A 13,376-nucleotide genomic window follows, 5' to 3' on the forward strand; every position below is an offset into this window, starting at 1 on the left:
AAGACCTTAACCGGTCTGACCTTAATGGGTCTGGTTTCTATTCTGCAGATAGTGACTTGTGAGTTCCATGTCACCGTGGTTTTTCTGAATTGGGTTTCCATGTCAAATATCTTGTGTTATGGTTGTATTTCTTTTGTGGGTGAATGCTTTATTTGCATTTTGGTTTGCATGTGTGACAACCGGTCTATTTGTTAAACTGTTTTACCGGTTTATCTTCAGACTGTTTAAGTGTTTTAGTGCAGTGATTTTTGGCATACTAATTCACCCCCCTCTTAGTATTCATCAATTGGTATCAGAGCATACCTTTGTATAAGTTTAACCACTTGGAAAGAGATATGGGGGAATACACCTTGAGGGAACTTACTCAATGGCTCACTCAGTCTGAGAAAGTCTATGATGATCTTATGGTCAAATACAAGGCATCTCAAGAAAAAAGGAGATAACATGCAGAGAAGCTGATGGAGCTATCTGAAAATAGTTTGGAAGATGAAGAAAATATGGAAGCCATGATTGCAAAAGTAAATAAGCTGAATGATTCAAACTCCAATTTGAGAAAGGAGTTGGAAGGACTGACTATCCAGTTTAGTCAAGAGCTTGAGAAATGGAGGCAAGCTGAAGATCTGGTAAAGGATAGAGATCATGAGATCTCCAAGTTGAAACAAGAGATTAATGCACTGACTTCTCACCTTCATGAGAGCAGAATGGAGAAAGGAGTGCAAGATGAACTGAACATAGCCATCTCTGAAAATGCAAGCCTAATGGAGACAAATACTGCTATTTCCAAAGAACTCTCTGAGTCAAAGGAAATACTTGCTAAGTTCAGCAAAAGTACTGTCAAGCTAGAGAAAAAGCTTGAGTCATCTAGACTGGTAAAGAACACCAATGGACTTGGTTTGTCTAGACATGAGGAAGGAGAATCCTCAAGAACAAATGCTAAAGCATCAAAGAAGCAATCGACTCTCAAAGGAAAAGGTAAGTAAAAATAAAAACCTATTTGCTTTAACTGTCTTAAAGAAGGACACACTACCAATGTATGTAGGAGCAAAGCCTACAATAATTTTCCTTACTTTATTAACAATGTACCTAGATCCAATAAATTCAATGGTCATTGTTATGCATGCAACAAGTTTGGGCATAGAGCATTTGAATGTAGGTCTGTGATGAATAACACTAGAAGATATCCTAAAAGGACCCAAGGAATTGGTCCTAAACCTTTTGTGAACTGGAACCACAACAAGTTTAATGTCTTCAATCATCAGTCAAGAAGCGGTGGCGATCAAGCGGCAACCGGATGGAGAGCAAATTGTATGATCCATCATGGTCATGGTCACACTACTGCAACATGCAGAAGGAAGAGTGGAAACATGAACAATGGACCTTGGAGAGCACCTGGATTGGTTTTCTATCACTGCAACAAACCGGGTCACATTGCAAGATTCTACAGAAGTAGAAAGAGTATATCTAATGATATACTGGTCACTCAGTAAGGAGAAATTGATGTTTAAATAGTTCAAGTGGATGCGAACAAAACCTGGAGGAAGAAACCAACAATGTTGGAAGAGGAACTGGTTTCTACATCTAGTGTGGAAATATCAGAACCGGCTAACTAAGCTCCAAAGAGGCTTAGGGGGAGCAAACGACAAAATATTTTCGAACCCCTAGTTACACTGGTAAAAGACCTTAACCGATATGTGATACCTGTCGCTTGGTAGAAGACCGGAAATGATAAAAATGCAAATTAGGGTTTACACCCTAATAGGGGAGCATTAACGGCGGAAGGTGAGAGACATGTATAAAAGCATATTTCAAATCATTTCTCACTATCTGTTTTTGAGCGAAGAAAAGTTTTTCAAAGTGCAAAGCAAAGAAAAGGTGATTTGAGCTAAGATTTTAAGAAATTGAATAATCTTGAAGGAGATTCAAATTTAGTTTGCAAATGGTCAAGTGGAGAACACAAAGCGGTTATTTGGCAACCGATGGAGTGTGGAGTGAAGCAGAATCAGGAAACCCTAAATTCGCATTTAAAGGGTATTTTTCATGTTCTTGAAATACTCTAGTCCAAATATAATGCCTTATCACAAGTTCCGACTAGAGTAATAGTAGAAGAGGGAATCTTTGACTATATTGATTGTAAAATAGAAGACCTAGGGTCTTTATCTATTCACACCCAGTTAGGTTTATTTTGCGGCAAGGACGAGAAAATCAAACCGGAGTTTAGTATCCTAGAGAAGAAGAAACTCCATAATGCAGTATACTTTCTAGAAGACTTTACAGAGGATAAAATTAGGATCATTTTGAGCAGAGTCTATGGTGACAAGATGTACCTAGAGAGGACGCATGATATCATGCCACAGGCAATTCATGCAGTCACAAGTTTCTGCAACATAGGGAAGTGCCATCCCTAAGAATGTTAAGAAAAATAGAAATGGCCAAGCTCACTGGTTCAACAAGTGACTCACGAGGTATGACAGTTAATCCTATCAAGGATGATCTAGTGAAATACACTTGCATGGTGATAGGCTACAGAACATTCTCAGCCAACAGGATTAATTCTATATCTGCTGCAGTGGTAAATGCCGCTTACCGGATGATTAAAGAGGATGCATTGGTATGCAGAGGCAACTCCTATCAAATCTAGAAGTCGATTAAATAGGATAACGCACTAAGATTCAAGTTTGGGCAGCTATTGGTTGGGTTGTTCTTTTATTTCCAAGGCTACTTTCCTCGAGTAGGAGATGTCCAGTGGTCTCTTGACCAACTAGTAACCAAGCAGATCAAGGAAAGCATTCAAGCTATCAGAATCGGCTACCCTAATGTACTGAACAAATATTTTGATGAGTTTAGAAGGAAGATGAGTCAAAGAATGAGGATCTTAGGTGATATCATTAAGAAATATGAAGATGACATCTATTTCACCATTCAGGTGGACAAATGCTTAATGGAGGCTGTTGAGCCTAGAATGGAAGAAGTGGAGCCGATGGGCTATGAGGTGGTGTATGATTTGCTAGAAGGGTATGCCTCAACCCTTATTGCCTCACCTCTTGATCCTAAGGCTAAGAGGATCGAAACCTATCTGGAGAGGATTGCACCAGCCAAGGAACCCTCTGGTAAGAAAGGAAAAGAACTGACTGCAAAGAAAGCAAAGCTAGTGCCTACAGCATCGACACTAGCTACTACTGCAACTCCAAGAGTGACCAAGCGGTCACCTGCAAAGAAGAAACTGGAAGTGGCACCAGCAAAAGTCTTTGAAAGAAAAAGAAAGACTAAGTCAAATGAACCGGACTCTGAAGAGACTGAGTCTAATGAAAAGCCAAAGAAGGCCAGACAGATAAAGAAAATGAAGAAGAATGAATCGGCAGCATCCACACTGGTAAATATTGATATCTCCTCATACAAACCTTTGACACATTATCAAAGGACAATAAAGAATATTAGGAGAAAATCATTGCATGATTTAGTAGATTATTATGATGATTTTAATCATGAGGAGAAAGTTGAAGTACTACAAGAGATTATTATTTATTTGTGTAAAAATGACCAGTCACCATCAAAGATTAAATATCAGACACTGGATTCATTATATAAGGCATTAGATAACAAATGGTGCATTGCCATTGAAAAAGAATAGGAGATTAGGGAGAAAGTCTTTGCACAGTACTTTCCCGACCTCTCAAACTCAGAATTGTTTGATGTTTTGGACCAAAATAAAGGACTCTTCTTCACAAGGAGAAGAAGACTCTGGCTGTTAGAGGGGAGAATTGATGATGTTGAAAAAGACACTCATTAGCATATGGATTATGCTATCAATTCTCACAAAGCACGTATGGCCAACCTGCAAGCGGAAAAAGAACTGGTTATTTCCAAACCAGATGAAGTTTTTGATGAAGAAGGAAACCTGGTTTAAGAGCCAATCGACACTATTGATGTCAACACATTGGACATAAAAGATGTCACTCAGGACATACCTTTTGAGGGAACAAAACTGGTGCAACAAGCCGAACATGGCAGTGAGCAAGCCGAGGACAGATAGGAAGTGGCTAAGAAATAGGAAGAGAAAAAGAAGAGGGATGAAGATGAGAAAAAGAGAAAAGAGGAAGAGGAGAAAAGAAAAGATGAAGAGAAAAAGAAGCAAGAAGATGAGAGGAAAAAGAAAGAAGAAGAGGATAAGGAAGAAAAGAAGAAGAAGGAAGAGGAAGAAAAGAAGAAGAAGGAAGAGGAAGAAAAGAAGAAGAAGGACGAGGAAGAGAAAGAAGAGGAGAAAAGGAAGGAAGCAAAGAGGAAAAAGAAAGAAGAAGAAGACAAGGAACAAGAAAAGAAGAAGGAAGTAGAGAAAAAGAAGAAAGAATAAGTAGACAAGGTAGCGGAAGTGATGAAGAGCACACAGATGGAGACTCCGAAGGTAACCAGGAGTCAAGCCAAACTAGCTGATATCTCCAGTCCTATCGATCTCCAGTCTGCAAGTGAGTCAGAGCTAATGCAGAGCATCAAGGTTGCTCAAGAGCGCCTTGAAGTCATTCGAAGGAAAAAGGAGCAAGACATAATTCAAGTGGCTGTAGACACCCTTACCGATTTGATTTCCTATACCAATCTTCCTCACACTGAATCATCACTAGCATAGCTTAAACTACTATGTATTGTAGTGGATTATCAAGTGTGGAGCCTGGAAGAAGTAGCTAAGGAAAATGTCAAGAAAGAGCATCAAAAGGCTCTTAACATTGCTCTGGTGAAAAAGTTAAATGAACTCCGGTCTGAACTTCTGAAAGACCAAAAGGATATAAGGGACACTTTGGATGAGGGAAACTTGCTACTAAGCAAAATCTATCAACCTCGTCTACTTTGCAATGATGTGCTAGCTCAGAAGCAGAAGCTTCAAATGCACTTATAGTCTTACTTGAGCACATTTAACCCACCCTATGATTCCTTTGCAACTTATGGGCAAACCATTCACCGGTTTTAGATCCAATCAGCCAAAATGGAGTAAGAGATCAGTACGTGGTCTAGGGATTTGCAAGAGCTACAACTGGTTTTACTTCCATGTCTGTAAATTCTTTAGAAGTGTTATCTGAACCTGGATGCCTTGACAGTTACACAGGAGATGAGCATAGTTGATGCCATGGAGTAACAGGTATCTCAGATGCAAATAGAAAAAGAAGTGGAAACCTCCCTACTTGAGTCCTGGTCTCTATCCATGAAACAATTTTTGCAAGACTATAAATTGGTTTTTGACAAGTATTATTCATTGTTGTCATAAACTTTTATTATTTGAATATCAAATGGAAATAGGGTTGTTCAGCGGTAATTTGTCATTATTGGCAAAGGGGGAGAAATACTCTGTCTATTTTGGAGAAGAATAGGGAGAAGTATCTGGTTTTAAAATTTTGATATATGTTTTGATATATGCTATATGCTCTGATATCTCAATGTTTATGTTTTGTATGCAAAATTTCTATACATTATATTGATTAAGGGCTAGTGTATATGCCTAGGGGGAGCAATTTTGTTAAAGGCATGTTTTTGTTGTAAAACACATAGATGTCAAAATTTTATTTTCCTAAGTGTTACCATCAATGCCAAAGGGGGAGATTGTTGGCATTTTTTATGTTTATGTTGTGATTGTCATTGATCGACACGCAGTTGCATTGAGATCCCCTTTATATGTATGAGCTAGAGCTCAACTGGTATTTGTTACAACTGGTATGTTGTATTCTAGTCTTTAGACTATTGGTGATTTTCTAGAATGTGTTTCTCGGTCTGAAGCGGCATGTCGACCCCAAGTGGTACGCAGATCTCAATCAGTACGAGGGAGCAAAGTGACATAACACATTTTTACTAGTTTTCACTTTTGTCAAACCGGCAACCGGTATTTTGTATGAACCGATAATACTCTGTGATGAGTTACCAGCCAACATTTTGTGATGAGTTACCAATCCACTGATTGTTTGATGGTGCCGACACACTGACAGTGCTTTTTGTGTCATGTTACTGAGTATGTCTAGATTCATTGAACCTAGGAAATTGTAATGTAATCCTATTGGACCAACATGAAATCAGATTCCTTTAAAAGGACATCATGTCTAGGTTTTATGTTGTGCTAGGGTTTAAGGTGGTTGTTGAGTTGTTGGAAGAGAGATCTTAAATGAGAAGATCAAGTTGTAATTGAGAGAGAGATAGAGAAGACTGAAGTAATGTTGGAATGCATTAACTGTGAGCAATACTAGATCTAACCAAGCAGTTTGTGCTATTAGATAGATCAAACACTTGTTGATTACTCACATCTTTGACAAGTCTGTAGCCCTTAATCGGGTAGGCCCAAAAGCCTTTGTAAAATCCTCTAACAAGGTGGTTCACCTCTGTGAATCTAAAATCCTCTAACAAGGTAGTCTTTAATCGGACTTATCTCCTAACAGAGATTGAGATTCCTAACAAGATCTATTCTAGTGAAGAACATTGTAAGACCTTAACCTATCTAACCTTAACCAGTCTGACCTTAACCGGTCTGGTTTTTGTTCTATAGATAGTGACTTGTGAGTTCCATCTCACCATGGTTTTTCCTAGTTGGGTTTCCATGTCAAATATCTTGTGTTATGGTTGTGTTTCTTTTGTGGGTGAATGCTTTATTTGCATTTTGGTTTGCATGTGTGATAACCAGTCTGTTTGTTAAACTGTTTTATCAGTCTATCTTTAGACTGTTTAAGTGTTTTAGTGCAGTGATTTTTGGCATGCTAATTCACCCCCCCCTCTTAGTATTCATCACTATCATAGCTTGAAATTGGGCAACACCAATATGAATAGGTACCATTGACTTGGTCAAGGCTTTGTCTAAGACAACGCGATTCATGGGAGACACTTTTTACAACTCAAGGATTGAAATTTGTGTAGGGTTTTTTCCCAAATGGTCAAGGAGATTGTACTAGCTTGTTGAGGTTAGTTTAGGAGGAGTAGAAGGTACTCCTTTTAAGACTATTTTGGACTAATGAGTGGTCACTGCATATGAGGAATCTTGTTCTTTTATTCTTATGGTTGACACATGCCCATCAAACACATGAAAGCAATTAATGATATTGTTGTAACTTGTGCTAGTATAATTTAGATTGCCTTTTTTATTTGAATTTGAAGAGGAGGATTTTCCCTTGTCATGATCAAGTAAGGGAGTCTTGAAAATTGTATGATCAATGTTAGAAGTTCTAGTGGATGAATATACCTCAATCACACCTTGATCGAGCAAATCTTGAATAAGGTGTTTTAGTTGAAAACGTGATGCAGTTTTATGTCCCTTAGACCGGTGATATTCACAATATGCATTATCATTCTACCAGTGTGGTTTTACTAGTGGCTCCTCTTTGATATCTGACAAATTAATGAAATTAGCTCAAATCAACTATTTCATAACCGATTCAATAGGCTCTCCTAATTGTGTAAATTAACAAGGAGGCTCGTGTCTTGATCTAAAAGGTCTACATTGTTGACCTTGTTGTTGACCTTTATGTTGTTGGTTACATTGTTGATTTTGTGGTTGTTGGGTAATGTTACATGTTTGATTTTGCATCTGTTGAGTGAGTTTGAAAGTCAGAGCATTCAAAGCATTTAGGCCTCTTATAAAAACTTAGTGATGTCATGAAAATGGGGACAAGGCAACAACAAAGTTCAATGTTAATAAGTTAGTTTCAACCATAAAACCAAAACAAAGAACTAAAAACCATTCCAAACATATCAAAAGAGATTTTAAAAAGAATGAAAGAAGTTTAACAACACAAAATAAAGGAGAATAGCCTCACTAAGATGCTTCCATGATGCCTTTTGATGCTTCTCCCTTGTTTCTCCCCTCTCCAAGTCCCAAATGAGTGTAACTCTCACCTTTTAGCTCTAGCCATGGATGCCATATGGACATTCAAGATGGTTGGATATGATAAACAAATGCTATGCAAGTGTAGATAGTGATGCTATGAAAAATATCTATGCTAATACCAATATACAAACAATACTCTAATGCTTCCCTCTTTGCTCGAGGATAAGGGTTCTATTTATAGAAGCAATGGGGAAATGAAGGGTTAAGATTGAGCAATCTTAACAAGGGTTAGAATTGAAAGATATTCAATCCATGTGAGACTTTCAACCCAATCCCATGTTGAGAAGTGTCACCATGAGGAGGCTTGAGAGGAGAGATAAGGAGCCTTAAGTGCTTGAGGGGACATGATGGTTACCCTAGGGGGTTGGGTTAGGGTTAGGTTAATGGATATTCCTTTTATCCAAGGGATAAATGAAGGTGCAAGGGTTAAATGGTTACCTTAGTCAAAGAAATAAATGCTTTGAAGAGACCCATGAGTCAAAAGGATGGTTAACTTAGAGGAAAGTCTCTAACCAAAGGTAAATGGTGATTTAACCATAAATGGTTATGTAAGAGCCTTTAATGGTTTGAAAGAATTTAGAAGTTAACCATTTGAAGACATAAAACCTTTAATGGTTATTAAAGACTTTGGAGGTTTTGGAGAAGTGACTTCCTTTTATTAAGGAATGTGATAATGATTAGGATAGGCTTAGGCTAATTAGAAGGAGTTAGAAGAATCTAGAAGGGATTTAGGCATGTAAGTGGATTTTGTAGGAGAATGCAAGTGGGAGGAATTTTGGGATTTTCAACTAAAATAAAATCGTTTATTTCAATTAAATGGTGTAATTTGCATTTGGATAGATATTTAAATAAATATTAATTTATTTAAATGTGAATGTGAATTTTGGATTTTATTTAAATAAATCTTAATTTATTTACATGAGAAAAAGGACGATAAAAAATTAAATGCTTGAAGACTTTGAGGGAAACCATTAAAGGCTTAAGAAGACTCTAGAAAGAAGCCATTAAGTTTGAATACTTTAAGGGAAATCATTAAAGGCTTAAGAAGACTCTAGAAGGAAGCCATTGAGTTTGAAGACTTTAAGGGAGACCATTAAAGGCTTGAGAAGACTCTAGAAGGAAGCCATTAAGTTTTAAGACTTTAAGGGAAGCCATTAAAGGTTTCAAGTGGGTGAGGATAAATAGGATTTTAAATAAATAATTTATTTATTTAAAATAGTTGTGCAACTTTCAGTTGTAGGAAAATGCAAGTGGGTGGAGGATAAAGGTGATTTAAATAAATGTTAATTTAATTTAAATGTGAGAGATGAGATTTTGAGGGATTTAAATAAATATTAATTTATCTAAATGTGAGAGAAGATTTAATTAAACAAATATGATTTATTTATTTAATCAATGGTCTGAATTTGATTATGTGAATTAAATCAAATAAATTGAATAATTTATTGAATTAATAGGAGAAGATGGTTAAGATGAATTAATTCAATATTAATTTAATTAATTTGATTGATGGTTAAATAATCAAATAAATACTAAATATTCATTTAATTAAATGGACAGATTTATGTGTCTACATTTGCCCCTCTTTGAGACGGTGCGGTTTTATTGTATCGTTTCAAAGAAAGAAAGATAGGTATGAGAAATATGCCCTAGAAATGTTAATTTAGTGGGTGGTATGCCCCCTCGAGAGATGGGCCAAAAAAATTCAAAAAATTAGGTGATCTCTTGAAAAAGAGAAAGAAGATGGGGAGAGGTAGAATAGAAGAATTTAGAAGTTAGGGTGAAAGAATGGGAGAAGACAAAGTGACTATGGGGAAATGACAAGCCTCGAAAGTCTAAGTGAGTCAAAGTGACCTATTGTGATTTAGACAATTGATGTAACTATCCGATGAAGTCAAGGTATCTGAATGAAAATACTCGTTGAGACTTAGATAATTGATGTAATTGTCTGTTGTGATTATGTTTAATTGGCTAATCAATTGATAGTGTGTGTGTGTGTGTGATGGATGGTTATGGTGAATCATAGTAGCCCCATTGAGACTAGGTCATTATAATAAATGTCTGATGTAGTCTAGGATTACCATGATCGATTACCTGTTGAGACACGAACATACTTGATTAGAGTATCTATTGATAGTCTAGGTGTGTGGGAGTCGATGTATCTATGTAGACAAAGTAACTGGCTTGATTGGGCTGATGGGACATGATGTAGGGTATGTGATGCTGATTATTGAGATGGGGAGGGTGAGGGGGCGATTCAATGTTAGATAGAAGATGTGGAGGACCTATGACTCATTCCTATGGAAGAAGAGGAAAATAGAGTATCCATTATCATTACTATGTATGAATGATATGTAGCTATATGAATATATGAATGTATGGAATGCAACAGTATGCAATATATATAGATGAGATGGAATGATTATCCATAATGCTTTTATTTTCATCATTGAGTATGGTAGTATCAGTCTTGGACGAGGTAGTAGGAACCAAGTTTGGAGCATTGTAACTATAAGGAAGCAACATAGAAAAAGAATATGGATCCTCCATAATGGTTCATGCTCATATGGTTGAGGTATATGCTATAGTCAGCAAGCCATAGTGATCCATGACTGTATTTTGCATAAGATCATGTAGCTCAGTGAACTTCCCATGTAGACACCATTAGTACATGCCCCAGAACGTCTTTGAAATAATCCGTAGATAATAAAACAAACGATACTTAGGAACCATCCCGGCTACTCTAATCACTTGTGGATATCCTAGAGTAGTGTAGGAACCTAATATAAATGAGTAAATAACTAACAAAACAACCAAGCACTTGATAGCTTAAACATAATTTTCTTGTCAAAGAAAATGTTATCATGTCTGTGTTTTTGACAAGGAAGGATGTATCCTTGTTAAGACAGTTGTGCATACCTATGTTGATTGATTGGTTGATTTGATAAGTGATTATCATTGGAGAATTTCAAAATGTCTATTCGGTGTTTGGTTCGATGCATATGTACAATGTTTATCATGCATTGCCATGTTTATGATTGTTTTTGGTGTTTTTGCTATGTTTTTGGATTTTGTCAATGTTATGAATGTTTTTGTGAATGTTTTTGGATTTTATGATCTTGTAAATGTTTTCGGTATTTTCTTAGATTTTTATGAATGTTTTTTGTGTTTTCTAAGACTTTGTCAAATGAACAACTTGAATGAATCATAAGTAATGTAGAATCCACTTCCATCAATAGTTTAAGAGCCTTGCCCCTAGTTTAGATATTACTATAAAAAGCAAGTTGCAGGACGCATGAAGTACTAACCTTGATTACAGATCAATACCAAGCCATGGATTGAATGATGGATGGATGGATGCAATGGATATAATGGATGTGAGTGCAACAAGTCTAAAAGACAATGGAGCCATATCCTTTACAAGTGGCACTTGTTTGCTAGGTTTTAACCATCGTACTTACCCAAGGTGCCACCGGAGTGGTTGTTCACCGTTTGGATGAATGATTTTCTTTACTATTTTCTTGATTTTTTGTATTTTCTTCAAGACAATTTTCTGAGTATTTTGATATTTTCTGATATTCAAAGGAGCCTGATGCTCTGTACAACTTATGTATGAAACTGTTTGAGGTGCATGTTGTTGATAGGATCTGCTAGTGGTTCTCCTTCAAAGGTTGCCAACTGATATGCCCCAAACCCAAAGACAACAGTGATGACATAGGGTCCTAGCCAATTAGACTCAAACTTGCCTTGATGTTCCTTGTTTGGTTGATTTTGAGGGTTCTCTCTTAGAACAAGATCACCTACCTCAAATGTGTGAGGTCGAACGCGATGATTGTAGCTTCTACTCATGTGCTGCTGATATACCTTGAGGTGGTTGTATGCAGCTTGTCGCCTTTCATCCAACAACTCTAAATCTTGGAGACGTGATACTCTGTATGCTTCATCATCTATGAGATTATGCAAGGAAACCCATAGAGATGGTATCTCAGCTTCAATAGGTAAGATAGCTTCTGCTCTATAGACCAGTGAGTAAGGAGTTGCACCTATAGGGGTTCGAATGTTGGTTCAATATGCCCATAGTGTTGGATTCAATTGAACGTGCCAATCATGACTGATATCATTGACTATTTTCTTGAGGATTCTCAATATGTTCTTGTTTGATGCTTCAGCCTGACCATTGCCTTGTGGGTAATAGGGAATGGAAAAGTGGTGTTCGATGTGGAATTTATCATAGAGTTCACAGACGTCCTGATTTTTGAATGGGAGTCCATTATCTCTGATGATGGACATGGGTAAACCATACTGGCAGATGATGTTATTAAGGATGACTAAAGTGATCTGCTTGCCAATGACTTGGGTAAATGGAACAACTTCGATCCACTTTGTGAAATATTTAGTAGCAGTAATGATGAACTTATGGTCGTTGGATGAAGATGGATGGATCTTACCCACAAGGTCAAGGCCCCACTGACAAAAAAGCCATGGTGTTGTGATTGGTTGCAATTCCTGTGCTAGTGCATGTATGAAGTCTCCATGAACTTGGCACTTCTTGCATTTTTTTAACAAATAGTAGGAGTCTTTTTCCATGGATGGCCTATAGTATCCTTCTCCCATTATTTTCTTGGCTAGTGAAGGACTGCTTGAGTGAGTCCTACAAATTCCTTCATGTTGTAGGTCCTGGGGACAACTGAGAGGGGGGGGGTGAATCAGTTGTCTAACAAATTCAAACCAAAATCTTGTTAACTAACTTATTGCTTAATACTGGTAAGACAGTTAATTATGCCGGTGAACAGTATTAACAGGAAATGTTGTACCGTTAGGAATTAATGCATGAAACATAAACATAAAGTCATCCACAACACATGACACAAATATTTGTATGTGGAAACCCTATAAGGGGAAAAACCATGGTGGGAAACCTTACCCACAATCAAATGATACTACTGCAGATAGTAAGTGTACAAAGAGGGGTCTGCACATGCAGAAAGGCCAACAACCTAGAGCTCACTGCTCAAACACAAATGGGAGTCACACTGACTACAGTTGGATGGTTAAATCCAATGAGAATGTACTACACAAAATAGCATCTTCATATGCTGGATTCAGTACTAGTGTAATGCTGATATGCTTCTACATAAACCTAACTTCACCTTCAAATGATGTCTTCATGTTTATCTTTGCTTGATCTCACATATACCCTTTCTTAAATGTTTTTTGCATTCCACATATGATCTTACAAATAGGATCTTACATTTATACCATACCCTAAGACCAATTTTAGTAGGTCGGCTCTACAAGATATTACAATAAAAACATTTTACAAATAATACAATATTTGATGCAATAACTAATTGAACATGTCAGCTTAATGCATTTACAACAATAATAAATCATCTCCATAGTGTGCCATGCTGATCTGGAAAAGATAAACCTACCAGTGTAACCCTAGATAACTTGGACCTATTTGCCGGTAAAAGCAAATATGCAAATAATAATATACCAATGATATTACTTCAAATAAAAAGTGTCC

Source organism: Cryptomeria japonica, chromosome 11 (assembly GCF_030272615.1).
Source record: "Cryptomeria japonica chromosome 11, Sugi_1.0, whole genome shotgun sequence".
NCBI lineage: Eukaryota > Viridiplantae > Streptophyta > Pinopsida > Cupressales > Cupressaceae > Cryptomeria > Cryptomeria japonica.